This window comes from Staurois parvus, unplaced genomic scaffold (assembly GCF_062004578.1).
Source record: "Staurois parvus isolate SC_StPar_1 unplaced genomic scaffold, SC_StPar_1.0 ptg000232l, whole genome shotgun sequence".
In the NCBI taxonomy this organism is placed as follows: Eukaryota; Metazoa; Chordata; class Amphibia; order Anura; family Ranidae; genus Staurois; species Staurois parvus.
The window spans coordinates 7,314,774-7,342,768 of NW_028318028.1; the positions used below are offsets into that span (position 1 = coordinate 7,314,774).

A 27,995-nucleotide genomic window follows, 5' to 3' on the forward strand; every position below is an offset into this window, starting at 1 on the left:
TCATAAACACAAAGCCCAATTCACACAGTTAATTCCAATATATTTAAATGTTAAGCTTAAGCAAGTTACGAGTTATTTATTTATAATACCAAACTATAAAATGTAATTGATTCGTTGTTATCATGGGCAAAAAAAATACAAAAAAATCAAAATGTGTGAGCCAAATTCAATTCAAATGTAAATAGAGTTTTGGATTTTGTTTTGGAAATTGTAGAGCAAGATTAGAATCTCTGTTAGTTTTTTTATTGCTGTTGGATGGATTCACCTGCTTTATTTGTCTAAGAGGGGAATTCCCTCACTTTGGAAATGTTTTTCTGACTTCCATCTCCTCAATGGGACACAAAAATAAAAACATAAAACACAAAAACATAAACTGGAAGGAATTTGAACTATGCTTTGTTAGTTTCTGTACAAGAGCCTTTAGTCCGTTTAGTTTTGGTAGGCATTAGAAATAAACAATACATAGAAAGAAATCTTTAAAAGCATTAAAATAAGTCACACATCTTTATAATTATTTGTAATCCTGCAAATCCCTCCAGCTCATATGCCTGGGAATTTGAGCGTAACGTCATACAGGTTTTGGGAGTCTCCTTTTCCACAAACCGTAGTGACTGTCTTGTCATCGGGCCATATAAAAGCTTGAGGCTTCCAGCAGAGAGGACATCAAAGCTTTTGCAATCCTCCTGACATTAACAGCTCTAGCTGTACGGTTATTCCCTCAAAAATGGCATCTGAACGTCTTGTGTGCAAAGTCGGTCTGTGGGTGCTTGCAGCCTGCATGGTTCTGAGCCTACAAGGAGCAGGTAAGTGACAAATACATACATATGATTTTACTGTTTGATTTTTGTAGGATATTTTCATAGCACAAACAAATATATAATACACACAGTATAAGGCTAAAAACTGGACATTTTACACTTCAATATGCAATGTTGCAAATTACTTAGCAAAAAAAAAAAATACTGTGGAAAAAGATATATATAAAATTATTATTGTTAATATATACATAGAATACAGTTCTAGCTTACATAGGCTTTATAAATGTCCCCATTGTATTTTATATTTGTTCAAAGGTTCAAACCTTACTCCCAATGTTGCTTTGCATTCAAACTTTCTAGCTCGGTCTTAATCTGCCCTGTCAAACCAGAAGTACATATAAAGCCAATTATTCTTATTTTAAGATGGAGTAGGCAATAAATAAAACCCCATCAGTTTTTTTTCTTATATTGCCATCTATGTCCCGTTGGGGAGGCAATAATAAAATATATGATTGAAACACCTTGTGGTTGAATTTAACTGGCAATACTAAAATGCTACCTTCTTCATATGAAGATGGGAGGTTAATCAGCCACAGCTCATGGAGCCCTATAGCAACCTCTGGAGTAATCCTGCTTAGGAATAGCTGACTTGTACCATTTTAAAAATTATTATATTTAACTATAAACATTGCTCTTAAAAATAATTTAAATAATTTATTTATTTAAATTTAATGACAGTAACCCAACATTTTTATGTAGACCTGAACTAAAAGAAAACATTAAGGGGGTATTTACTAAAACTCGAGAGTGCAAAATCTGGTGCAGATCTGCATAGAAACCAATCAACTTCCAGGTTTTATTGCCAAAACATAAATGAACAAATTGAATTTAGAAGCTGATTGGCCACCACTTTCTGAGTGTACCAGTTTTAGTAAAACTCCCTCTAAGTGTATCTATATCTTTTTTTTTATTCTGTGTGGGTTTAGTTTGTGCTATAGTGCTGTAGTGGAATACATTTTATATTGCACTATTTTGTTTGCTTCTTCCCTTTCTATCCCCCCATATCACTGTCTTCATTTAGTGGACATCTTTGCCACTCCAGGTTATGAATATTTGTTGTTCTTGAAGTAAAGATTTGTATGGATGTCACTAACCTGAGATACCCATACTCATTTCTTGCTGGTGTTCCTCAACCACATCTATCAAAGGTTTAGTAGCTAAAAAACCTTTCAAATAAAGTTTATCCACCCTTTTCCCACCCCTCTAAGCTGAAATAGCCCACCAAAGTTTTATACTTACTGAGTTCTCACTGCCAAGGCCTGCTGTAATGTTTATATCCTTTGTACAGGTTTCTTCACCTGATGACCCTGCATGGGCAGTAGAACCCCATAGATTTCTAAAATGCAAGGATAGGTATGAGCCATTTAGAAGAGCCAACCTAAAACATGCTAATTAAATAGATGACAGAATTTACAGGAAGTTTATAAAGCTTATGGAGCCTTATGGGCAAGTAGAAGAGATATGAGATATGCTCCAGCCACATTTTGGCTGATAATCAGCTTGTAGAAGTCAGGAGTTTTTCGGTAACTGGTTGTTTGGTGTTACTTGGTTTTTGAAGTGTGCAGGGTGCAATAAACCACAGGAACCAATCAGAATTCAACCAACATTATACATAGTGCTGTAAAAAAAAGTGGAACCTGAAAGGGCACTATGAGTTACTGACTAGCCTATCTGCCACCTTCCTGTAATTGTATGCCTTTATTCTTCTCTTCCTTTAATTCAAATCTTGTTTTTTTTTCTTATTCCCACAGAGGCCCAGACAAACACTACTAACACTGGTAAGTATGTGAATCAATTAATAGTGTATATGTAGGGTGCAGCAGCTTTTATGTACTGAAGGAGTTTTTAGTAAAGTTGCTGCATGTTAAGCTTGAATTTTGGTGACCATGCATGGCTGCAGTTTTGACTCTTTCACTAAGGATTGGCTATGCTGACTCTGCTAGTTCCTTAAAATCCTGACAATTGTTCCCTAAAAATGTTAAATTTACAAACATGAATATCGCCTAGATTTGGTTTAGGTTTTTTCCACATGAGATGGACAACTGATAAAGCTTAGAGACAGGAATGGATTCCAGGAAACCTCTTAAGACTTTTTTGGAACCAACTTTTACCACCAATTATTTTCACTGTTACAAAAATCACATTTATTTATAAGATTAAAATGATCGAATCTTTAGAAGACAACACCCCAAAATGGGGGAGAAACAAACAAAAAACTAAAGGGATATTAGCCCCCAACACCTCTATGACTCCCAAAATTGACTTCAACCACACCACTTAAACTCAAGAGCTTATATTATCGCATTACTACTGTATTACGTTATTACTGCATTACACATTCCTAAATCCTATGTTCATAGTTTGGGATAAGTTTGGGATGTAGGTACAGATTAGCATAGAGACTTGTAGATTAGTCACTAAAGGCAGGGTAATTGACTTAATACAGTTAGGGCCTGTGTCAGCAGGATATGGGCTTGTGTCAATGGCATTAGTTTGAGATCAGTTTGAGACACTTCTGAGATCATCCAGAATTATTTGATGGGTGCATTTGGCCTGCAATTGACCCTATTCTGAGCTGCAACTGATCTGCTTCAAGCTCAATTTGCATTCCTATAGACTTGCACAGAAATGCAATATCTTTTTAAAATGGACAAAAGCCTATCAGCGCTGGCCCTTACTCTGCTTAGGAGATAAGACATCAACCACAAGGGGAGTGCATTGTTTTCAATTTCATTTTAAGAAGGAGCAGTAAAGAACAACCATTGTGTAATGCTTAAAATCCAAACAAAGGTTGCATATGTTATGACCAAATATAAGGTTCCCCCATGTACATATAGAATTGCATATATGCAAAGAAAATAAAAGTTTTTAACACATAAATGCACATTGATAGGATTATTTAATTCAAATCCATCTGCTTTAAGTGTTTTATGAATAGATATTCCCTTTAATAAGATTTATGAATCTACCAATCAGTGTATTCTTTATACATACATACAAAGTGGAAGCACGGTAACTGTTGGTTTTACAGTAACTGCATTTTTTTTTCATAAAATGTCTACTTTTTGATCTCTGTCTTTGGTATGTGAACCGATATGACTTCTTTTCTCCACAGGTGTTCCTGGATGGGGTGTAGCTTTACTGGTGTTAACATCTCTGATCCTGGCCTCAATGCTGTGCAGTCTGTGCTGTGTGGTGAGTCTATATTCCTGAAGAACTATTTTTTGGTCTAATCGTAAAATAACAGTTTTATCATTTTATCAAATACATTCATGGTGGATGCATGATTTGAATTTTAACAATTTCTGTTGTACAATTTTTCAAATGTAAGTTTACAATAACGATATATTTTTTCTTCTGCAGTATAGTGATATATTTTTAACAATGTATTTCCCTTCCTTGCAGCCTTTGCTGTGCAAGAGCGGTGGAGACAGTCATTGTGGATTTTCTCTGAGCAAATAGCAGTAGAAAGGACGGCAAGGACAACATTCCGCTCTGTTTCATTCTGGTCCTGAGACTTCTCGTTTACCTATGTCCTGAGTCTTTGCCCATCTTGTTCTGGATACTCCACCTGTGAATTCGGAAGGGCTTTACCACACTCAGTCTGTGAAGAATTCCACTTACATTTTAAACTACCTCCAAATATGGAATCCATTCTTCTTTCTCTAGATTTCATTTCTACACTAGAAGCTTATTTTTTACTTAATTAAAATATAATTCCTGGCATGTGTACCATTGAGTTGAAGGTGAATGCTATGGATTTTGTATTTTCTTATCTGCTGGAATGTGTAAATATAAATAATCTTCAATAAAAAAAATGTTTCAAATCTGATCTATTAGTCTGTGTTTCTATGGAGTGTCTTTTGATTATATTGGTGTTTGCACCCTTCCTGTATGAAATGCGGTTCTCTCCCCTTCATTCAGTGGTTCAATATCTGAGCCTCAGGGGCCAGTACAGACAGGCTCTCACTTTGGAGTGTGTAATGCAAAGCAAGGGCTCAGCAGCTGGACAAGGTGGAGTAATGTATACCATATAATACTCAGATTTCTTGGTAACTGCAAAAAAAATCTGTCATGTCCCATACTAACCCATGGTGGAGGTAATGACCCTTTGTAAACATAATTGTTCCTACTTTATCCCAAATAGGGCTCATAGACAGTAATCTGACAGTGTGCACTCTTACTACAGAGTTCTATAACTCATAGGTGGGTCATGCATACATAATAATAAAGGGCAGTACAAGTCCATGCAGGGTGACAAATAATTCTGATTTAGTGCCTATACAAGGGGCTATAATCCTCTCATTGCAGTTCATACTTATGGGAAAGTTGCCAGTCCTATCACTGTCACACAGGTAGAGTAAGGACAGTCTAATGTACTGCTTGGCACACCTATTTTTCATCATTGACATCTCAGTGCCCTAGTGATGTTGTAGATGGGTTGGCAGTGATCATTTATAGCTCAGTAGCACAAACACTTTCCAACTTTTAGGTTGTATTGGCAGTCCAACCTAAAGGGGAATCATTTTAAAACAATAAACAGGTGTACTAAGCCTGATATTCTGCTTCAGCCCCTGGCTTTCTCCATCTCTGGTTACTGCCCTAGCAGGTGTTAAAAATAAACTAAGCATCCCTGATTGCTCAATCCAAATGCATGTATGTTTACCATAAGATAGGGCCCCAAGATAGCCTTTGCTCATGATTCAAGAACTTTATCAGCACACATGATTTATTTATAGGACCATCAATGATATTTGCAGGCACCACAAGGTCCATTCTCTGGCAATATTACTAACTTCAATGAATGATTGTACCTAGAAGGTTCATTATTTTATAAAGATGAATACTTACTTCCATCTGTTTGTACTTTTTCTAATAAATTATGCATTCCCTTGGTTAGTAACACAGAACTCTCTCAAATGAAGGACATGCAAGGGATTTACTTTCCTATCATGTGAGCTGATCAGCTAGCAGTATTGGCATGCAGTAGTCATGTTGTTCCTATGCTCTTTTCTAGGTAACAGCCTCTCCTGAATTGGAGTCAGCAAGGTCACCTTAAAGAGGCATGCTGTGCCATCACTGTCCCTCTGTGACCACCAGGCATTCCAGATATGTAGGTCAGGTTTTCCTGCTTGCTACCAGTGTAGAGGCAGTTAGCATAGGGTGAGGTAAGTATGAAGAAGAAAAGGACTAGTGCTAGGGGTTGTATTAGTGTGTTAGTCTCACATAAGTGTTAAGTTAAGAATTAGAATTAAGGGTTAACTGTTAAGGCCTCATTTTATGTGTTAGGTATTGGGGAGAGGTTTAGAGACAAAGTTACACTTTAGGGGTCGGTTAAGTGCGAAAGTAAGAAAGGGTTTAAGGTTAGGAGAAAACCTAATGAAGGAGCCACTTTTTACGGTTACTATGCACAGAAGTTCTCAGTACTAGATGCCCCCACGCAAAAACATTACCAGGGTCAGACCAGACTTCTGGAGCAAATATATGGACTTGGCTGCAAATACACACATGAAGACTAAACAGATTCTGGGCAGGTGACAAATTATGATGTGTTCCAGTCCTGGTCTAGCAGGGAACTAAGTTCCTAGGCTGCAGGACCCTGTCTGAGGGCAAATGGTGTTGCAAGCCTAGTTGCTGCCAATCTGTACCAAAATATGACAAATGACAGTTTAAAGAAAAAAGGCTAAATGGTGATGTTCAGGGGTGGAATTACTGAGTCTTAGAGGACAGATTCGAGTAGTTTGTGTTTACTGATTATGCAAAAGTGAGTTGTTTATTAGCATTTCCTTTACAAAAGGAAATGGTTTATTTTGAACAGTAATAACCTATTGCACACGTTGCCATTGTGCTACGGAAAGATTTTCACTACATAGTATACAGGATTCTATTTCACTATTCTTTGTACTGAATTCTATGTGTGTTTACAAGACCAGACAATGGATGATTCACCCCGATCAGAAGTGAATGAGTCATAATGCATCTGGCAAATTTACTGCTTTCGCATTACAAACTGCAATAAAATTTCCAATAAAAACACTTCTTACACGTGAACATTTCAGAAGACTATCTGTGAAGATTTTCAGTGAACTGTGTCATAGGATAAACAAATTATTTAGTGTTTGGTAAATACTGGTGAATTAAATGACTATCCAATATCTTGGTTTGCAATTGTACATGGGCTTGCAATCATTATGAAGATATGTATTGTAAGGGGATGAGTGCCCTATTAGTGTTCTCAGTCTAGAGCCAATTGATTATTAAAGAGAGCAAGCACCTCTTGATGGTCTGCGGGTGGGGGATAGGTGGAGAAGCAGGTCTTAGGGTGGATATGGTGTCTTGGAGGAAGTTGGAACAGCAGCCTTTTTTTTTTTTAAGAAATATCATCTTTAGATGGACTAAACCTTTAAAGGTTAAGTTTACCTTTTGTAACATGCTACATGTCACACCCATATTCAGGGTGTAACATGTGACATGTTACAATTGTACCAGCCCCCTCACCCCCAATGAGACAGCTAGAGAATCTTCTCGGCTCGCTAGCTGTCACAATTTTAAAAAAACACAGCCGTGCGGGGCTCTGCCTGCCTGGCCTCATCATCCCTTCACAGTGTATAGGGAATGGGAAGACTACAAGTCCTGACAGCCTTTGTGGGAGTTGGATTGTAGTTCTCAATGAACTACCACAGCTCTGTTAGGCACAACTTCTGCTTCAGATCACCTAGGCGATCTCAGCTGAAGTGGGAGTGAGTACCTGTCAAATTCGGGTACCCTCTCCCCAAAGGTGCCAATCCTTAATGGAGAGCGAAGGACAAAGGCTTAAAGCAGAACATCCCCTTTTGGGTGGAGCTCCGCTTTAAGGAAAAGTTTTAAGGTTAGGAGGAAGCCTAGGAAGAATGTTTTATACTAAGCACAGAAGTTCTCTGTAATAGCTACCCCCACGCTAAACATTATTCATTGACATGAGTGCATATATGCGCATGAAAGACTAAGCAGATCCTGGGCATGTGACAAATTGTGATGTGTTTCAGTCCTGGTTTAGCAGGGAACCAAGTGCCCAGGGTCTCCACGGGTACTCCAGAGGTACTCTGAATGGTCTAAGAAGCATTCTCAAATTGATTCTAAATACAAGATGAGTCCTCCTTGGAGCACACTACAATTACCTATTGACATCAACCCAAAACACAAGCCCTAACACAATGTGTTAACTGCTAAGCTTTCAAAAGGTATATGTAAAATAAAACTAATAAAAAAAACATTATAATGTTCTTTAGGACATTATTTTCATAGAAGCAATGTCTTATGTCATCCCATAAATAACAGGTAGGGAAGAAAACTTAGCCTTACCAACATTTTCTCTTGTTCTCTACCCACCTCAACACACTCTTTGACAAATATTTAGGATCATCAATCAACAACCCCTTTTTGCCCATGGTGAAAAATTTTAAAATGTTTTAACAGAAAGATTTACAAAGTATAAGTAAAAATTAGAAGGTAGAGAAATGTACATGTATAGAGATCCTTTAGACATGACAGGTACACCTCTTGATCAAAACCAGAGACATTTAAGCTCCAATCCTAGACAGTTTTCATGTGGGACCTGCCAAAACATAAACATTTTATAAATTAAATATAAACCAGAAAAGCTTTCAATGTGCCACATCCAGATTTAACATATAGAACCAAAAAAAACTCTATGGTGCCTATAAAGTCAGTTTTATACTGTCTAAAATATTTTGGAGGTTTTTTTTGGTTCTATATTTGATAATTAAATCCTTTACTTAAGAATTTACACAGTCAGATCCTTATTACAAGAGACATTACTTTTTTCTATCTTTGAACACCTTATCAGCTTGACTGACCTCCACACTGCCAAATACCTCACTGTAGATACAGTGAAGGAAATAAGTATTTGATCCCCTGCTGATTTTGAATGTTTGCCCACTCAAAAAGAAATGATCAGTCTAAAAATCTTCAAACAGTAGGTGTATTGTAACACAGAGAGACAGAATAGCAACAAAAAATTCAAAAGAAATGCATGTCTAACAAATTATGCACTGATTTGCATGTTCATGAGGGAAATAAGTATTTGATCCCCTATCGTTCAGCAGGATTTCTGGCTACCAGGTGTCTTTCATACAGGTAACATGCTGAGATTAGAAGCAGTCTCTTAAAGGGAGTGCTGCTAATCTCATATTGTTACCTGTATAAAAGACACCTATCCACCGGAGCAATCAATCAGATTCCAAACTCTCCACCATGGCAAAGACCAAAGAGCTGTCCAAGGATGTCAGGGACAAGATTGTAGACCTACTCAAGGCTGGACTGGGCTACCAAACTATCGCCAAGCAGCTTGGTGAGAAGGTGACAACAGTTGGTGCAATCATTTGCAAATGGAAGAAACACAAAACAACTGTTAGTCTCCGTAGGTCTGGTGCATCATGCAAGATCTCACCTCGTGGAGTGTCAATCATCATGAGAACAGTGAGGAATCATTCCAGGACTACACGTAAGGATCTTGTCAATGATTTCCAGGCAGCTGGGCCACAGTCACCAAGAAAACAATTGGTAACACACTATGCCGACAAGGATTGAAATCCTGCAGTGCCCGCAAGATCCCTCTGCTCAAGAAAGCACATGTCCAGGCCCGTCTGAAGTTTGCCACTGAACATCTGTATGATGCAGAGGAGGACTGGTTGAAAGTGTTGTGGTCAGATGAGACCAAAATCGAGCTCTTTGGCATCAACTCAACTCGCCGCGTTTGGAGGAGGAGGAATGCTGCCTATGACCTCAAGAACACCATCCCAACTGTCAAACATGGTGATGGAAACATTCAGCTTTGGGGGTGTTTTTCTGCTAAGGGGACAGGACAACTGCACCGCATCAAAGGGACAATGGACGGGGCAATGTACCGTCAAATCTTGGGTGAGAACCTTCTTCCCTCAGCCAGGGCATTGAAAATGGGTTGTGGATGGGTGTTCCAGCATGACAATGACCCAAAACACATGGCCAAGGCAACAAAGGAGTGGCTCAAGAAGAAGCACATTAAGGTCCTGGAGTGGCCTAGCCAGTCTCCAGACCTTAATCCGATAGAAAATCTGTAGAGGGAGCTGAAAGTTCGAGTTGCCAAATGTCAGCCACCAAACCTTAATGAAGAACCAGCAGACACAAATGCTCCTGCGCTTGAAGATGGACTCAATGCAGGCTACAGCCACATTAAGAATATCCTGGAACATGCACACCTTGCTGCCCTCAATAGACCAGGGAAATCCAAATATACTGAATGAAGAAAGAACAAACAGAGGGCACAGAGGCCTAGTTCATTACCATAAAAAATGTTTAATAAGAAATAAAGTAGGTGTTGCACTCAAAAATGACAATAAAGTCAAGGCACGTCATAAAAGAACAGCTTAGTCTGAGTAACAGTCCGCAATGGGGAGTGTAGACATCCAATAGGCTGATTTGTTTCGAGGACTTGCCTTTTCCTCAGAGCCAACTGACCAAATGTTTTCTCCCTCTTTTATATGCTCACTACTAGTTGAACCAAAGGTCACACGGGCCGTCCTGGACACTCCCCTATCCAGGTGGAGGGGTCACAGGGGCAATTGACATAGTATAAGTAAACACAAAAGATCTATAAAAATATATAAATATATATGTATAAATAAAATAATTGAAACTAGTGACAAACATGAAATCATAAGAAGTGTGCAAATAAAAAATAAATAAGTAAAAAATGACACATATATATATATATTAAAACTCCTTCCCAGGTGATGCACTTCACTGCTCACATTTAAATAAATGGATGGATGAACGACACTACGATGCTGCCTAGTGCTCTGCTTGCCATAGACAACCATGGGACATGAATTTAATGAAGAAAGTAAATCTAGGACCCAGCAGTGACACATTAATTCATAGAAATGCAGCCTACAGGGTGTATACTATTATTCTAGTATAGTCATATGTGATGAAGGTAAAGCATGTGTGGCAATGCAGTGCACCAAGGATGGATGTACATATGTGATACTATATATATGGGGACAAAGGAGATAGGTCACTAATATAAACATAAACATTAATATAAAACGTTGCAAAAAACTTCTTAATATGGTTTACAAAGTTTAAATAAAATAAATTGAAATAAGTATTGTTACAATATAATATAATATCTGGTAAAATTGGTATAATGTATGGTATACGTGTGTATGCATAAACATGGAAGCATAAGAAATATAAAATATATAAGAAATAAATAATAATAAAAAAATTATATTAAAAAAAAAGTGTGTAAAATATATGTATGTGTGTTATATATAAGAATTATATATGGATGTCAAAGGTGTTATGGAACAAGCACCTGCATGACGAGAAAGCAGTGCCCGGAGAGAGCTCCCTGGACCACATGCGTGCGCACATGTGTGTGTGTGTAACACATCCATATGAGTATCTGCTTTCTTGCGCTGCACTTTATTTATTGAATATTGTATACTATATTGACTGTAGAACTACACTGCTCAAACAAATTAAAGGAATACTTTTAAATCAGAGCATAACATCAATTCAGTTAAACTTCAGGGATATTGTTCTGGTCAGTTAAGTAGCAGAGAGAGATGTTAATCAGTTTCAGCTGCTTTGGTGTTAATGAGATTATCAACAGGTGCACTAGATGGGCAACAATGAGACGACCCACAAAACAGGAATGGTTTTACAGGTGGAGGCCACTGACATTTTCTTCCCTACTCATCTTTTCTGACTGTTTTTCACTAGGTTTTCATTTGGCTAGGGTCAGTGTCACTACTGGTAGCATGAGGCGATACCTGGACCCTACAGAGGTTGCACAGGCAGTCCAACTCCTCCAGGATAGCACATCAATATGTACCATTGCCAAAAGGTTTGCTGTGTTTCCCAGCACAATCTCAAGAGCATGGAGGAGATTGCAGGAGATAGGCAGTTACTCTAGGAGAGCTGGACAGGGCCATAGAAGATCCTTAACCCATCAGCAGGACAGGTATCTGCTCCTTTGTGCAAGGAGGAAAAAGATGAGCACTGCCAGAGCCCTACAAAATGATCTCCAGCAGGCCACTGGTGTGAATGTCTCTAACCAAACAATCAGAAACAGACTTTTGAGGGTGGCCTGAGAGCCCGACATCCTCTAGTGGGCCCTGTGCTCACTGCCCAGCACCAGAGAGCTTGATTGGCATTTGCCATTGAATACCAGAATTGACAGGTCCGCAACTAGTGCCCTGTGCTTTTCACAAATGAAAGCAGGTTCACCCTGAGCACATGTGACAGTTGTATAGTCCTCTTCCGATCCATATTTCCATTGCACATGTTTCTGGAAAAGGCTCTGGGCTTCTGGATGCTGCAGCAACCACCATCTGGAGACTGGATCATGAATGACACAATGTAGATATTTGCCAGCACACCATAGATTTTCAAGTTGAATACAAATAGTTTTATTGAAGTATGATCACATCACAAACAAGAATGTGAAATGTTTCATAGTCATGCAGGTCCCCTTTGTCATCACATGCTTCAAGATCCATGGTGTGCTGGCAAATATCTATATTGTAGTCCTCTCAATAGTCCATGTAATGCTTCAGCAACCACCAGCTGAAGACTGGATCATGCATGACACAATGTAGATATTTGCCAGCACACCATGGATTTTCAAGTTGAGTACAAATAGTTTTATTGAAGTATGATCTCATCACAAACAAGAAAGTGCAATGTTTCAGAGTCACGCAGGACCCCTTCGTCATCACATGTTTCAAGATCCATGGTGTGCTGGCAAATATCTACATTGTAGTCCTCTCAGCAATCCATGGAATGCTGCAGTGACCTCTCAAAAAATCCTCTCTTCGCTCCTCCCACTGCAGTGTATTTTTTGGGAAATATAGTGTAACCCTTATAGTGTAGCCACTATATGGCTGACATCTTAAACTTCAGCTCCTAGGATTCTCAGCACGCTGCATAGTGTATGGACTTGCTTGGTTTTAGTTTTCCCCCAGCTGGAAGAGGATTGTGGAGCATAACAACAGTAGAGGAACAGAATAATATAGGGCAATGTCTCCATCTCCATATTGCTGTAGCCTAGCAACTGGCTATACAAACATCCATAGTGATTGCTGCTAGCTTCTGAGTCCCATGCCTATGCCTATCAGCTGTCCTGCTACTTATTGAGCACAGGAGGTTGCCCGCTCTGCATGGACACAGTTCAGAGAACACTTTGCAGTTTCTCAATGAAATGCAATGTTCTCCAATTTGATAAGGTGGAGATTGTGACATAACTGCCCCACCTCTCCACCTCATTCAATCAGAGAAGGCTTGCTAGAAGCAGGAAAGGAGAGTTGCTAGAAGAAGGAGATGAGGTGCAAGAAGAAGGAGCAGGAGAGCAGGTTGCTAGAAGAAGGAGGGGACTGCTGCCAGAAGAAGAATAAGAGGGAGAGTAAAAGAAGGAGGGGGCTGCTATACAAAAAAGGGGCTACTAAGAGAAGAACAGGGGGAATATCAAGAAAAAAACAAAACAAACAAACAAACAAAACAACCTCCCCCCCCCAAAAAAAGCAGGCATTTGATGGACCACTTGGTCCGTCACTTTTCTATGTTTCTATGGAAGAATAGAAGAAGAGGGGGATTACTAGATTAAGGAGAGGGGCATTGCTAGAGGAAGAAAAGAGAGACTGTGGGAAGAGAGTAGGGATGGGCTTGATGTTCAAGTTAAATGTAAGTTCGACTCGAACATTGGCCATTCATGCATTTGCTGAACACATCAATGGTAAGGGCGATCAGTGGGCTGTTTGCATCCTGCGCCGCATGATGCACTGGAGCTACTACCAAAGGGGCGGAGCTGCTAGAAGACGGGGGAGAGTAGATACTAGAAGAAGAGAGAGGCTGCTAGAATATTAAGGTGTGAGTGAGCGACCTGAAAAAGGAGAAGGGGGAGGGGCTATAATAAAGAGATGGGGGCTCTTAGTAGAGGAATACAGGCTAAAAGAACAGCAGGGGGACTTTTCGAAGGAAAAGGGAGCTGCTAAAAAGCAGGAGAGGGATGTTGCTAGAAAAAGAAGAGGGGTTTGCTGGGAGAAGAAAATAATATGTGAAGTAGGTGGCCAGGGGCTTAAATTGTATTAAGTAATAGCTGCACAGAGCAAAACAATTACAATGTTGCAATATAAACTTTATCGTTTTTTTACTTTTCCCTTGAAAGCACATTCCAGGTTGATTTACTAAAATTTTCAAATGTGTCTCCATGTTTCATGGCAAGTTTCCTCTAATCCAGGGGTATCCAACCTTCGGCCCACAGGCCGCATGGGCCCAAGAGAGTTAAGCATGCAGCCTGGGCACATCTGGAGGGATGGCTGTCATGGACAAGCCAGACACAGGAACATCTGGAGGGACGCCGAGATAGCACTGATGGTGGCGAATGCAAGGACTCACCAGCCAAATAAGTGCCGTATGGTTGGATCTAAGGGGGTGCCGGTGTAGGCTCCCCCCCCCAGATTTCAGTTGCACCCTCCAAAGCCCCCGGCCCTCAACCACCCCCCTCTTTCTCCCCACACAGAACATACAGTCATACATAGTTGAAATCAAAATCCAATCCAATATCTGTGACTGCGCTACACTATGAAAATATTCAAATACATACATAAACAACTTAAATTACGCAATATATTTTGTATTTTTATTTCATTTTCTATTTGGAGTAATTTCAGGTGTATATATATATATATATATATATATATTTGATCTGGTAAGTTAAGTAGCAGAGGGGAATGTTAATCAGTTTCAGCTGCCTAAAATTAAAACTAACAGCAGGTGCACTAGACGGGCAACAATGAGACAACCCACAAAACAGGAATGGTTTTACAGGTGGAGGCCGCTGACATTTTTTTCCCTACTCATTTTTTCTGACTGTTTTTCACTAGTTTTACATTTGGCTAGGGTCAGTGTCACTACTGGTAGCCTGAGGTTATATCTGGACCCTACAGAGGTTGCACAGGCAGCCCAACTCCTCCAGGATAGCACATCAATACGTGCCATTGCCAGAAGGTTTGCTGTGTCTCCCAGCACAATCTCAAGAGCATGGAGGAGATTCCAGGAGACCGGCAGTTACTCTAGGAGAGCTGGACAGGGCCATAGAAGGTCCTTAACCCATCATCAGGACCGGTATCTGCTCCTTTGTGCAAGGGGGAAAAGGATGAGCACTGCCAGAGCCCTACAAAATGATCTCCAGCAGGCTACTGGTGTGAATGTCTCTGACCAAATAGACAGAAACAGAGCTGTGCTCATTGCCTGGCACTATAGAGCTGGATTGGCATTTGCCATTGAACACCAGAATTAGCAGGTTCGTCACTGTTGCCCTGTGGTTTTCATAGATGAGAGCAGGTTCACCCTGAGCACATGTGACAGATGTGAAAGGATCTTAAGAAGCCATGGAGAATGTTATGATGCCTGTTACATCGTTCACCATGACCGTTTTGGTGGGGGGTCAGTGATGGTCTGGGGAGGCATATCCATGGAGGGACACACAGACCTCTACAGGCTAGACAATGGCACCCTGACTGCCATTAGGTTTCGGGATGAAATCCTTGGACCCATTGTCAAACACTACGCTGGCCCAATGGGTCCTGGGTTCCTCCTGGTGCACAACAATCCCGGCCTCATATGGCAAGAGAATGCAGGCAGTTCCTGGAGGATGAAGGAATTGATATCATTGAATGGCCCCTAAACTCGCCTGACCTAAACCCAATAGAACACCTTTGGGATGTCAGGTTTCAGTCCATTCGACGACGCCAGGTTGCACCTCCGACTGTCCAGGAGCTCAGTGATGCCCTGGTCCAGATCTGGGAGGAAATACCCCTGGATACCATCTGTTGTCTAATTAGGAGCATGCCCCAACATTGTCAGGCATGCATACAAGCAGGTGGGGGCCATTCAAACTACTGAGTACCATTTTGAGTTGCTGCAATGAAATTTCAGCAAAATGGACTAGCCTGCTGCATAATTTTTTCACTTTGATTTTCGGGGTGTCTTTGAATTCAGTCCTCTGTAGGTTGACAATTTTCATTTTCATCAAACAATGGGGCATCCTTATGTTCCTAACACATTACTCAGTCCATATCAATATAGATATCCAGCATTATATTTTTCCCCATTGAGAGATCTGATGTGTTTTCTAAGTGTCCCTTTTATTTTTTTGAGGAATAATATATATATATATATATATATATATATATATATATATATATATTTTAAAATACTTTCATACTGTAGTGCATTCGCACATATTGGATTCAGTTTGAACACACTTTTGTTTTTAGAGACCACACTTTTGTTTTTAAATTCTAGCACTAGCTTTATGATGCCCTATTTTACTTTTATAATAAAAAATATTACACTATAAAAATATTAGTTTTAAGTTTTATTACTCTATAGCTATATCTATATCAGTTGTGATCTGGCCCAAGACAATTCCTCTTCTTCCAATGTGAGCCAGGAAGGTCAAAAGGTTGGACACCCCTGCTCAAAGCAAAACTTCCTTTAGTTAAAAAATCCCTTTCAATATAATGTTACACAAACCAGTTGTTCCATATGCAATGTCTGGCTACCAATGCAAACTATTTCAATTATATGTCATTATGGATTGCCCATAAAAAGAATTATGCAGGTGTCACTACATCAGTGCACTATGCACGTGATTGGTTATTATATCAATGTACTAAAAATGTTCACATGCTGAAAGAAAGAAAATTACTGACCTAATTCTCATTGTATATGCCAGGAGAATGACATGTTTGAAGCAGTCCAAAATTAAAAACTACCAATTGGGGAGCTCTATAATTATTCAGTATTCATCCAGCTACTCATACCTTTGGGAATGCCTTCAATGTGATGATGATTAAGTTGAGTTCCAGTTCAGTACCAGAACACTATATAAAGTGGAGGTTTTAGGACAACGGACATCACAAGCTTGAATAGTCACCTAAGTAAAGAGAAGTTCCAGAAGGATTGTAAAGCAACATGGCAGCTACACAGTTCTTAAGCAAAGCCACACTACTGGCTCTCTCCGTGATCACTATTCTCAGCTTGCATGGAGCAGGTGAGTTTTGGTTTGGTGATATATATGGCTGGGGATAGAAAGGGCTGAAAACTGAACATTTTAGAAGCCAAAATACATATTACGTTATTATTAGTAGAATGCACTTGGTGATGTAAGACTTGGATGCAGCTGCTCGGCCATGGAAATCCATTCCATGAAGCTCTCTACACACTGTTGTTGTGTTAAACTGAAGACCACATGAAGTTTGGAGGTCTTTAGCTATTGACTCTGCGGACAGTTGGTGACATCTGTGCACTGTACATGTGTTGACCCCCGCTCTATCATTTTTTGCTGTTGTTCCCAGTTGCTTCCACTTTGTTAGAATAATACCACTAACAGTTGACCGTGGAATATTTAGTAGCAAGGAAATTTCATGGATGGACTTATTGCACAGGTGGCAACCTATCACGGTACCACACTTATATTCACTGAGCTCCTGAGAGCGACCCATTCTTTCACAAATGTTTGTAGAAGCAGTCTGAATGTCTAGGTGCTTGATTTTATATACCTGTGGCCATGGAGGTGATTGGAACACCCGAATCCAATGATTTGGAGGGGTGTCCCAATACTTTTGGCAATATAGTAAATTTTTATTTTTTTATATATGTATCACCACATCTTAAAAAAAACCTCTTTGTCCTAAGAAAAAAAAATTGTAGCCCTTAAAAAAAAAAAAGAAATGTATGCGTCGCTAAAAGCCTGTTGTTTACATAAGAAAAATATCTTAGCTAAAAATGACTTCTTGATTAATGACCAGACCTAAATTTTAGCATGCAGAACTTACTGTTGCATTCTAGTGAACATAACGACAATGGATATGCCATGGGAAGGGAAATCTTAATGGCACCCCCACGCAACTTTGCTAATGCGTGCGCTCAGTTGCCTGTGCCAAAACGTATGGTAGCAATGTACCATGAGTTTTGCTGAGGCACAATTTTTAAAAAGTGTCATGTACTTCTTTTGTGCATTTTTTGTGCATGACACAGTCCATTGAAATGAATATGGTGCCCAGAAACACATGCTCCATCTCACTTACATTGGTGTGACTGCATCCTTAGGGATAGTCTACATTTGCAGTGGCCCTCTGAAGAGAAATTCACATTGGATCATTTTTTAGAGGGTGTTTGACAGGCGGTGAGGAGGTGTTATGTCACCTCCTTACCCACCTGTTTTAACCCCCTAAAATCCCACTCCACTATGCCAAAATTCATGTGCATTCATTGCATTTTGTTGCAGGGCAGTTGCAGCTCAGCCCCATTCATTTGTATGGGTTGCCTTCAGTGGGTGGTGCTGCCTGTCAAATATGACAAGGGATCATGTGTATGCCCCCTTAGGGATGTCTTTGCACCACAGGGGGGCAATAGAGAGGCAGTAAAAACACAAATCAGCCACCTGTTCTCCCCCCCCCCCCCAATCACAAGTGTAAACAAGGCCTAGGGGTTTATTCACATGGATGATAAAAGCAGGCAGTTGAAAAGCAACATCGCTATTAGACCTGCCCCCCTCCTCCACTGCCTCCGGGAAGGGGGCATAGTTTGCCAACTTTACCCTTGGCACTGGATGACCTTATTCCACCTCTGCAGGCAGTTATAAATGTAATTTTTAATTGCAAGCAAGGTAAGTTGCTCTGACTTTGTATCAGCCTCTAGCAGCCTGTGTACAGCAGAGTTCAGGAGGTGGAAGGGGGGAGACAGAAGAAGGAACCAATTAACTGTGCTTTAGTGCAAGCAGCTTGCTAATAGGAGGAGAGAGCAGAGTGAGAGGAGTTCATTAATCTGCAGCTTGTACTTTGGCTGTCTAGTCACATGCTGGTGGAGGGACAATACCTACAAGTGTTACTTAACTGCAGCAGAAAAAATGAGGTCTTTCCCCCTGCAAGAAAGTGCCACACAGTGTGGCAGGTGTGTGTAAATCTCAAGTCTGGATGGACAGAAAAACACATTTTATTTTATTATTAGGCAGGAAACGCGTTTTTCAATAGACGGTATGGATCTCATCTGTGTTTTCAGCCGCTTGCCTGGAGATTAGCTTTAAACACGTCCTGAGTCTTTCATCGCTCTGTTTTATTTGGGATTCCTGACCTTAATAAATTGGCACCATTCCTCGGCATTACTCCAGACAGAAACCTCTGCTGCTCACACCCATGTCTATGACAAAATTGCAGAAGAGAAGTCATCTTTAACATTCAGAACATTCTGACAATGGAGTCGTGAACACTAGTCTGCTCATATTGCTTACCATTTCTAATCTGAGCTCTACTTTCATTATTTCTGTCTTTATTTCGTTGCAGAGGCCCAAACTACTAACAGTACCAACAACAATAACTGTAAGTACATCATTCTACAGTACATAACAATATCACATGGCACTTACCTAACTGTGTAAATTTACGGGGGGGGGGGGGGGGGGAGTATAAGGTCTATATATAGAGAGAGAGAGAGACTTTTTTTCAGAAAATACATTATTTCCTTGACACTACAAATATAAACTAGCAGGAAAGATAAAGCATAACTTCTGCTTATTGCACAATTCTAGCTCTGCAAGAAACCACTGCAGAGAGGCCGCTGCTTACACACAAATGACAGTAATCCTTCTTGCAGAATCCTGGCAGGGGACAGAACAATGTACTCTAATAGCTAGTTCAAATTCATCTGTCGCTGTGCCAGCTATAGACCAATTGTTATTTATTAGAAATAAAACATGTTCAAAGCTAGGTAGTAATTATCTTTACATTCTAGGGTTTACATTTAATGATCCTGCATGCACTACTATAACTCATTGATCTTGTTTTTCTCCTTTTTTATCTGTAGATGTTCCTGGCTGGGGAATTGCAATTCTTGTTCTAGTGTCCATAATTCTGCTTTTAGCCTTGCTCAGTATCTGCGTGTTCGTAAGTATTCTTAACACATTGGTTGTTTAAGACCTGAATCAACATGTATTATGTAAGGTCCTCAATGTCCACTCACTTTAGCACTCTGTTTAAATTCATGAAATCAATTACACTTTTGCTACTTTCACCTAAAATGTTGGTTTTAAGCAGTTAGAGCCCATTCACACTTGTGCAACTTGTCATGTGACTTTGGACCCCAAAGTCCCATGACAAGTCTTACCCCATGTTTCCCACTGAGTACCATTCATATCTGTGCAATTTCAAGTTGCAGCGACTTGAAAGTAGTTCCTGCACTACTTTGGGCTGACTTTAATGCAAATTGAGGGGCTTAGACTTAAATGTAAACCTTTGAAAGTTGCATGAAAGTTGCACCTGGATGATATACATGTGACTTGTGTGCGACTTTGTACAGCAAAAATAATCATCCTTGGTCAAAGCCAAAGTCGCACTCATCCAAAGTCGGATCAATCGCACTGTAAAGTCATAATGAAATTTGCACGCTTTTGAAGTGGCACAAGTAGCCTTAAAGGATAACTCTATGGGGAAAAAAAACACATACAAAAAAAATATAGTATATACAATTGCCCCCTAACATGGAGAAGGTGTCCCCATTGGTGGATTTACCCTAACCTTTTGTTCTGGGAACTCCAAAATTGTATCTTTTCCCTTACTTTCTATCTCAATGACAATAGTCATCAATTTAAACAGAATAGTAAATCTCCCCAATGGGGACACAGAGGGCAATAACACCTTGACCTATCCCCACTCTTTTAAAAAGTTAAAAAAAGGACTAAAGATTCACTTCACATGTAGTCGTGTGCCACTGGAACAAAAATGTTATATCCTTCAAAAGCACTGTACATTTCAATATAAAATAGAGACAATAAAGTAATGTTAGTATATATAATATAAATATAATATAAAGATAATATAATATATTATAATTTAAATATTTATTAGAAATTGCTATGATTTAAATATTTTAACAATATAATATAAAATAGAACCAGTAAAGTTATGTTGGTGGGGTGGTGTGTTTCTTGCTATTTAGGCAAAATCAATATAAATGCCAAACCTGACTTTTATGTATAAATGGTGATTGGATGATTGATGAGAACATTGCTAAACTAAGTGGACGTTCCCTTTTCCTACTCCTTTAGTAAATTGAGCTCACGGTGTTCATTTTTGCTGCAGTGTTATAAATAAATCTATTTATGCAGGTAGCCCTTTATTGTATTATGTCTTTTGCACAATCTATTTGTATTTGTAAATGTTCTTAACTTTCTTATTTTCTATCTAGAGCATACACTAATTTTGTTTTTTGTCAATTTGTTTTAGCCCCTTATCTTCAGAAAGGCATCATCATGCTCGCACTCAAAGTGACATCAATGAAGTTACCATTCTGTGTTTCCAAAAACGATTTCCCTCTCCACAAATCTGCAATGTCTTCTTGTCTTCGTAGTCCGAGTACTGAGATCTTTGGTGCATGTGCCTCTCTTGTTGAGGTTAAAGCTGAAGAGATATGTATGGACATGAGACAACAGGCACCTATTTGAAGATGCACATTGTCTAATTATGACTTTGTTATACTGATCAAAACCATATTATATTTGTTTGGGTTGAATATGTTTGTTTGAAGAATGTGTGTCATAAATTAAAAAATGGAACTTGTATTTAAAGAATAAATTAATCTTTGAAAACAACTGCACTTTGTAATAACCCTTTTTAAAAACATTATTTAATTTAAACAGCTTTAATAGTTTGTTTTGCCAATATTCTTTTATTGTGTTTAGGAGAGTTATTACTATTATTTTTTTACAATTTTAACTGAGGTTAAAATTTTTATTTATAATGGACGAACCAAAACCGGGGGCATATCCAATTATTTCATTGAATACAACTAAAAAGCATGAAATGTTTTTACAACACAACTCCACATAGAAGGGAACAGAACAGTTCTACGTGTAGGGGGATCTTTTAGGCACAAAAAACAGTAAGCTAACATCTATACCACAAAATGTATATAAAATCAACAAATTGTGTTGTACAGCATTACATAAAACAACATAATAAGAAATAACAAAAAACAATAAGGGCTAGTTCACACCGCATGCAGTCCAGTGCGTTTTTTTTTTCAGCATCAAAAACGCATTGATAGTAGGCTACATGGTTTCCTATGGCATAGTTCACACTAGTGTGGTCAGTTTCGGTGCGTTCTAGTTTTTAGAAAAAGAGTAGAACATGCTGCATTTTTTCTGCACTGAACTGTACTGGAATTCAGTAAACTGCACCAAAAACACACTGGAATGCACATGTCCTTATTTAAGTTGAAGGAAAAGAGAGGGGAAAAAATGAATGGGAATGCTTTAAAAACTCAAAACAATGAGCATCATGGAATGGGTTTCCATGGCCGAGCAGCTGCATCCAAGCCTTACATCACCAAGTGCAATGCAAAGCCTCGGATGCCGTGGTGTAAAGCATGTCGCCACTGGACTCTAGAGCAGTGGAGATGTATTTTCTGGAGTGACGAATCATGCTTCTCTGTCTGGCAATCCAATGGATATGTCTGGGTTTGGCAGTTTCCAGGAGAACAGTACTTGCCTGACTGCATTGTGCCAAGTGTAAAGTGCAAAAAACAATAAATAGCATAAATGTGAACATAAATATAAATATTCATACATTCATGAATGTTACTTTGTGTCTCTCTATCTTTTGTGTGAGAAATGTTTATAAACAATGTTACTGTATAAACTTTGATCAGACAGGAGATAGAGAGATACAATGTAACATTGTTTATAAACATTGCTCGGGCAGGTGACACATATATACAAATAATGTTTTTTATAAACATTGTCCAGACAGGAGATAGAGAAATACAAAGTAACATTGTTTTTAAACATTGCTCAGGCTGGCGACAGAGAGATACAAAGTGACATTGTTTATACACATTGCTCAGGCAGGTGACAGAGAGATACAAAGTAACATTGTTTATAAACATTGATCAGACAGGAGATAGATACATAGTAAACATTGCTTATAAACATTGATCAGGAGAACGATATCTGCCTGACTACATTGTGCCAAGTGTAAAGTTTGGTGGAGGGGGGATTATGGTGTGGAGTTGTTTTTCAGGGGTTGGACTTGGCCCCTTAGTTCCAGTGAAGGGAAAACTTAAGGCATCAGCATACCAAGACATTTTGGACAATTTCATGCTCCCAACTTTGTGGGAACAGTTTGGGGATGGCCAACCCCTGAAAAACAACCCCACACTATAATCCCCTCTCCACCAAACTTTACACTTAGTACAATGTAGTCAGACAGGTATCGTTCTCCTGATCAATGTTTATAAACAATGTTACAATGTTACTTTGTATCTGTCTCCTGTCTGATCAATGTTTATAAACAATGTTACTTTGTATTTCTCTATCTCCTGTCTGGACAATGTTTATAAACAATGTTACTTTGTATATATGTCATCTGCCTGAGCAATGTTTATAAACAATGTTACGTTGTATCTTTCTATCTCCTGTCTGATCAAAGGGTATAAAGTAACATTGTTTATAAACATTGCTCAGACAAAAGATAGAGAAATACAAAGTAACCTTCATGAATGTATGAATATATATATTTATGTTCACATTGATGCTATTTATTGTTTTTTGCACTTTATGTGACATGTCATCATCTACTATTTGAAATCAGGATCCATTTTGAAGTGCAAAATCAGAATATTGGTATTCTTTATGATGAACAACCTGGTGTCACTTGTTTACCTTTGCCTGGAAGTTATCTAATTGTATAAAAACTGACCAATTTTAATATGCGAAGTATTCTTATACTTTATGAATGGATATATACAGTGGGGATCGAAAGTTTGGGCACCCCAGCTAAAAATTTGTATTAATGTGCATAAAGAAGCCAAGGAAAGATGGAAAAATCTCCAAAAGGCATCAAATTACAGATTAGACATTCTTATAATATGTCAACAAAAGTTAGATTTTATTTCCATCATTTACACTTTCAAAATAACAGAAAACAAAAAAATGGCGTCTGCAAAAGTTTGGGCACCCTGTAGAATTTATAGCATGCACTGCCCCCTTTGCCAAGCTGAGACCTGCCAGTGTCATGGATTGTTCTCAGTCATCATCTGAGAAGACCAGGTGATGTCAATCTCAAAGGTTTTAAATGCCCAGACTCATCTGACCTTGCCCCAACAATCAGCACCATGGGTTCTTCTAAGCAGTTGTCTAGAAAACTGAAACTGAAAATAGTTGACGCTCACAAAGCTGGAGAAGGCTATAAGAAGATAGCAAAGCGTTTTCAGATGTCAATATGCTCTGTTCGGAATGTAATTAAGAAATGGCAGTCATCAGGAACAGTGGAAGTTAAAGCAAGATCTGGAAGACCAAGAAAAATATCAGACAGAACAGCTTGCAGGATTGTGAGAAAAACAATTCAAAACCCACGTTTGACTGCACGATCCCTCCAGAAAGATCTGGCAGACACTGGAGTTGTGGTACACTATTCCACTATACAGAGATACTTGTACAAATATGGTCTTCATGGAAGAGTCATCAGAAGAAAACCTCTTCTACGTCCTCACCACAAAAATCATCGTTTGAACTTTGCAAATGAACATATAGACAAGCCTGATGCATTTTGGAAACAAGTTCTGTGGACCGATGAGGTTAAAATTTAACTTTTTGGCCGGAATGAGCAAAAGTAAGTTTGGAGAAGAAGGGGCACAGAATTTAATGAAAAGAACCTCTGTCCAACTGTTAAGCATGGGGTTGGATCAATCATGCTTTGGGGTTGTGTTGCAGCCAGTGGCACAGGGAACATCTCACGAGTAGAAGGAAAAATGGATTCAATAAAATTTCAGCAAATTTTGGATGGTAACTTGATGCCATCTGTGAAAAAGCTGAAGTTAGAGAGGATGGCTTCTACAAATGGATAATGATCCTAAACACACCTCGAAATCCTCGGGGGATTACATCAAGAGGCGTAAACTGAAGGTTTTGCCATGGCCTTCACAATCTCCTGACCTCAACATAATTGAAAATCTATGGATAGACCTTAGAAGAGCAGTGCGTGACAGACAGCCCAGAAATCTCAAAGAACTGGAAGACTTTTGTAAGGAAGAATGGGCAAAGATACCTCAAACAAGAATTGAAAGACTCTTGGCTGGCTACAAAAAGCGTTTACAAGCTGTGATACTTGCCAAAGGGGGCAGTACAAGATATTAACTCTGCAGGGTGCCCAAACTTTTGCAGACGCCATTTTTTTGTTTTCTGTTATTTTGAAAGTGTAAATGATGGAAATAAAATCTAACTTTTGTTGACATATTATAAGAATGTGTAATCTGTAATTTGATGCCTTTTGGAGATTTTTCCATCTTTCCTTGGCTTCTTTATGCACATTAATACAAATTTTTAGCTGGGGTGCCCAAACTTTCGATCCCCACTATATATATATATATATATATATATATATACATATATGTATATATATATATATATATATATATATAAAAAAAAAAGGGTTCCATCCACATAGGGAGAGCTGCATTGCTTGACATACTAACATCCTCCCTGAAGTAAGATCTATTATCAGCATTAATTGTATGTTTTCTACAGTATGCAGGACCAGTACAGCTTATTATATTGCATTTTATTTTTGCTTTTAATTTATTTATACTAATAAAACGTTTATTAGTTGTTATATTATGATGGAGACTATAAGAGATTAATGTTATTTACACTGGAATTCTGTAATATTGCTAATTGTTTTTAGTTTAACAACATTTTTAGTTTGTGGTTTTTGACAAATCTTTTATGTTACCTAGGGTGTTATTGTAAGTGCATCACTAAGTTTTATTAGTTTAATTCACACTGAGGCTTTGTTATAAGATGTAGCAGTGTGTTGAGCTTTGGATGTTAATTTAATTTACAGGCGATAGTAAATCTAAGTGCTGAGTGGGGTGAGAAATACTTTAAATAATTTATTGGTTTCAGGTGTTCCAATCATCTCCATGGCCACAGGTGTATAAAATCAAGCAAATATGTAAACCGGATCAAACTGCACACATTTCCGATGCCTTTATCTTACAAAGCTGAAAATATTAAAGAGGATATCCTTTCTTTACAAAAACTTTGTTAAATAAAATATTGCGCTTTGTAAAGCAGTAAACTTCACTCAACATGCATGTGCACTATAAAGGCCCTCACACCTATGAAAAGCAATCAAATCAGTGAAAACAAATAAATAAATGATAATGTATAAACTTCACTGGTCATATACTGTACATACACTATGAACACACTCACACCTATAAAAAGTAATCAAATCAGTAAAAATCAAAAACCAGTGACATGTTATCCATGCAAGCACATAGTAAAGTCCATATGGAAATAAAGTTCTGCAACCAGCCTCCCTCCCTCTGATGCCATGGTGCTGTCGGCCATCTTGGAAGCGGTCTTTTTATTGTTTATATTATTCTACAGACTGTAAGTAGGATTTTTTACTTGTGCAAATATAGGATTGTTATACGTATTGCACTATGAGAGGCATGTTTTTTCTTTTATGACATCATTTGGCACCATTCTGGAGTTCACATTTTGGGTCTCAGAAGTTTGGAAATCCCTGATCCGGGCATGGCATGGAGAACTGGATAATATTCCAAGGTAAAAAAGAAAAAAATTAGCGAGCGCTTACAATTAGCAGCTATAGCACCAAAGAGGAACCGCAGACCTTTCCAGAAATGATAAAAGAAACACAGTGCAGCGCTAAGGAAATTAACAGTTATCAACCAGAGTGGCAATAAAAAAGTCCTATGATAAATAATTAAAAATGCCAGTAGTAAATGAACGATGTTACCAAGGTATGAATAAAACAAGCAATAATAAAGTGACAAAGTGTCAAGTGATATACAGTCCAAATAAATACTGATAGCAGATGTAACAGCTATATTATCCCAGTGTGAACAAATGGTGATCCGGTGAAGAGCGACAGAAATGGTAAGAATGCGCACTCACCGGAAGCGCAATCTTAATGCACATTGATCAAATATAGAGGTCTCTTTAAGGGTACAGCCTGGTGTGGAATCTCCTCCTCTGTGCATGGGTTTTAGAGATGTCACTCAGAGGGGTCTGGTCAAAGGCTTCCCTCTCGAGATCCGGATAAGTCACCTGGGGTCCTGGGATGAGGTTCAATTGTTCGATGTAGAGCAAAAAACAAGAATGCCCATAGTGTAGTATGTTGATGGTAATTTATTAATAAAAAATTAAGTGAAACCAAACACCAGAGCATAAAAACGGTCCCAGTATGGATATGAACAATAAGCAGGCTAATATGGCATAGAGAACTGCTCAAATGTAGATAGTAGCAGTAGAATAGGCTGCTACAACCGTTCTGATAATGAATAGCACTAACCAGCTGGTTTGTTATGATGGCCGCTGGACCTCCACGATCCGGAGGCGTGACGTCACGGCGTACAGGGGCTCCTCCTAGACGCGTTTCGTATCCACCTACGTCATCAGTAGGGGTGTTGCCAAGGTAGCCGGACGTCAAGCTTAATCCTATTTATAGCTGCAATGCGTGCGCGTATTAGCGGGCGCCATCTTGCCGGAGAGGCACACAACTGTGCAAGCGCGAATGACCCAAGCGCCATGTTTGTGTGGCTCAATCGGAGAAAGAATGTATGGCGCATGCGTAAGTAGCGCGGTCGCCATAATACTGTGGATTTTCAATGCACACAGACCGCTGGAATAGAGGGAGAATTAGGTTTATAATAAATACAAATTGTAACGCTAGAACTATAAATAAAATTAGTTGTGACTGTGATTAAAATGTAGGTATTTCACATGTATTATTTTAATGTATATGCCAATATGGATTTTGATAATGAGATTAATATGTAATTAATATAAAATTAAATGGATAGTATGCATATGTTACTACTGGGTTAAATTGTGTCTCGATCTATACCAGCATAAATGAGATTGTATGGACTGAAATGGTCAATATTCACATCAAGTTATACAAACAGTTGACCTTTTGGGGTCAAAGTCTTCATTAGGTATATCCACTTGGTTTCCATTTGAGATACCTGTCTCCATTTATTGGAACCCCACCAGTGTTGTTGTACAATGTCTATTCCTATAAACTTGAGAGACGATGGATCCCT

The 27,995-nt window shown here is 38.8% G+C and overlaps 2 long non-coding RNA genes across 2 annotated transcripts; both read left to right on the forward strand.

The window, feature by feature from the left end:
• The first annotated feature begins 654 nt into the window (after positions 1 to 654).
• LOC149460323 (uncharacterized) lies at positions 655 to 4,650 on the forward strand. The gene is made up of 4 exons (XR_016313107.1): positions 655 to 803; positions 2,570 to 2,596; positions 3,934 to 4,013; positions 4,224 to 4,650. It is a non-coding gene; the product is annotated as an uncharacterized LOC149460323 (long non-coding RNA).
• A 12,110-nt stretch (positions 4,651 to 16,760) lies between these two features.
• Positions 16,761 to 21,513, forward strand: LOC149460324 (uncharacterized). The gene is made up of 4 exons (XR_016313089.1): positions 16,761 to 16,920; positions 19,211 to 19,246; positions 19,731 to 19,810; positions 21,149 to 21,513. It is a non-coding gene; the product is annotated as an uncharacterized LOC149460324 (long non-coding RNA).
• The last annotated feature ends 6,482 nt before the right edge of the window (positions 21,514 to 27,995 follow it).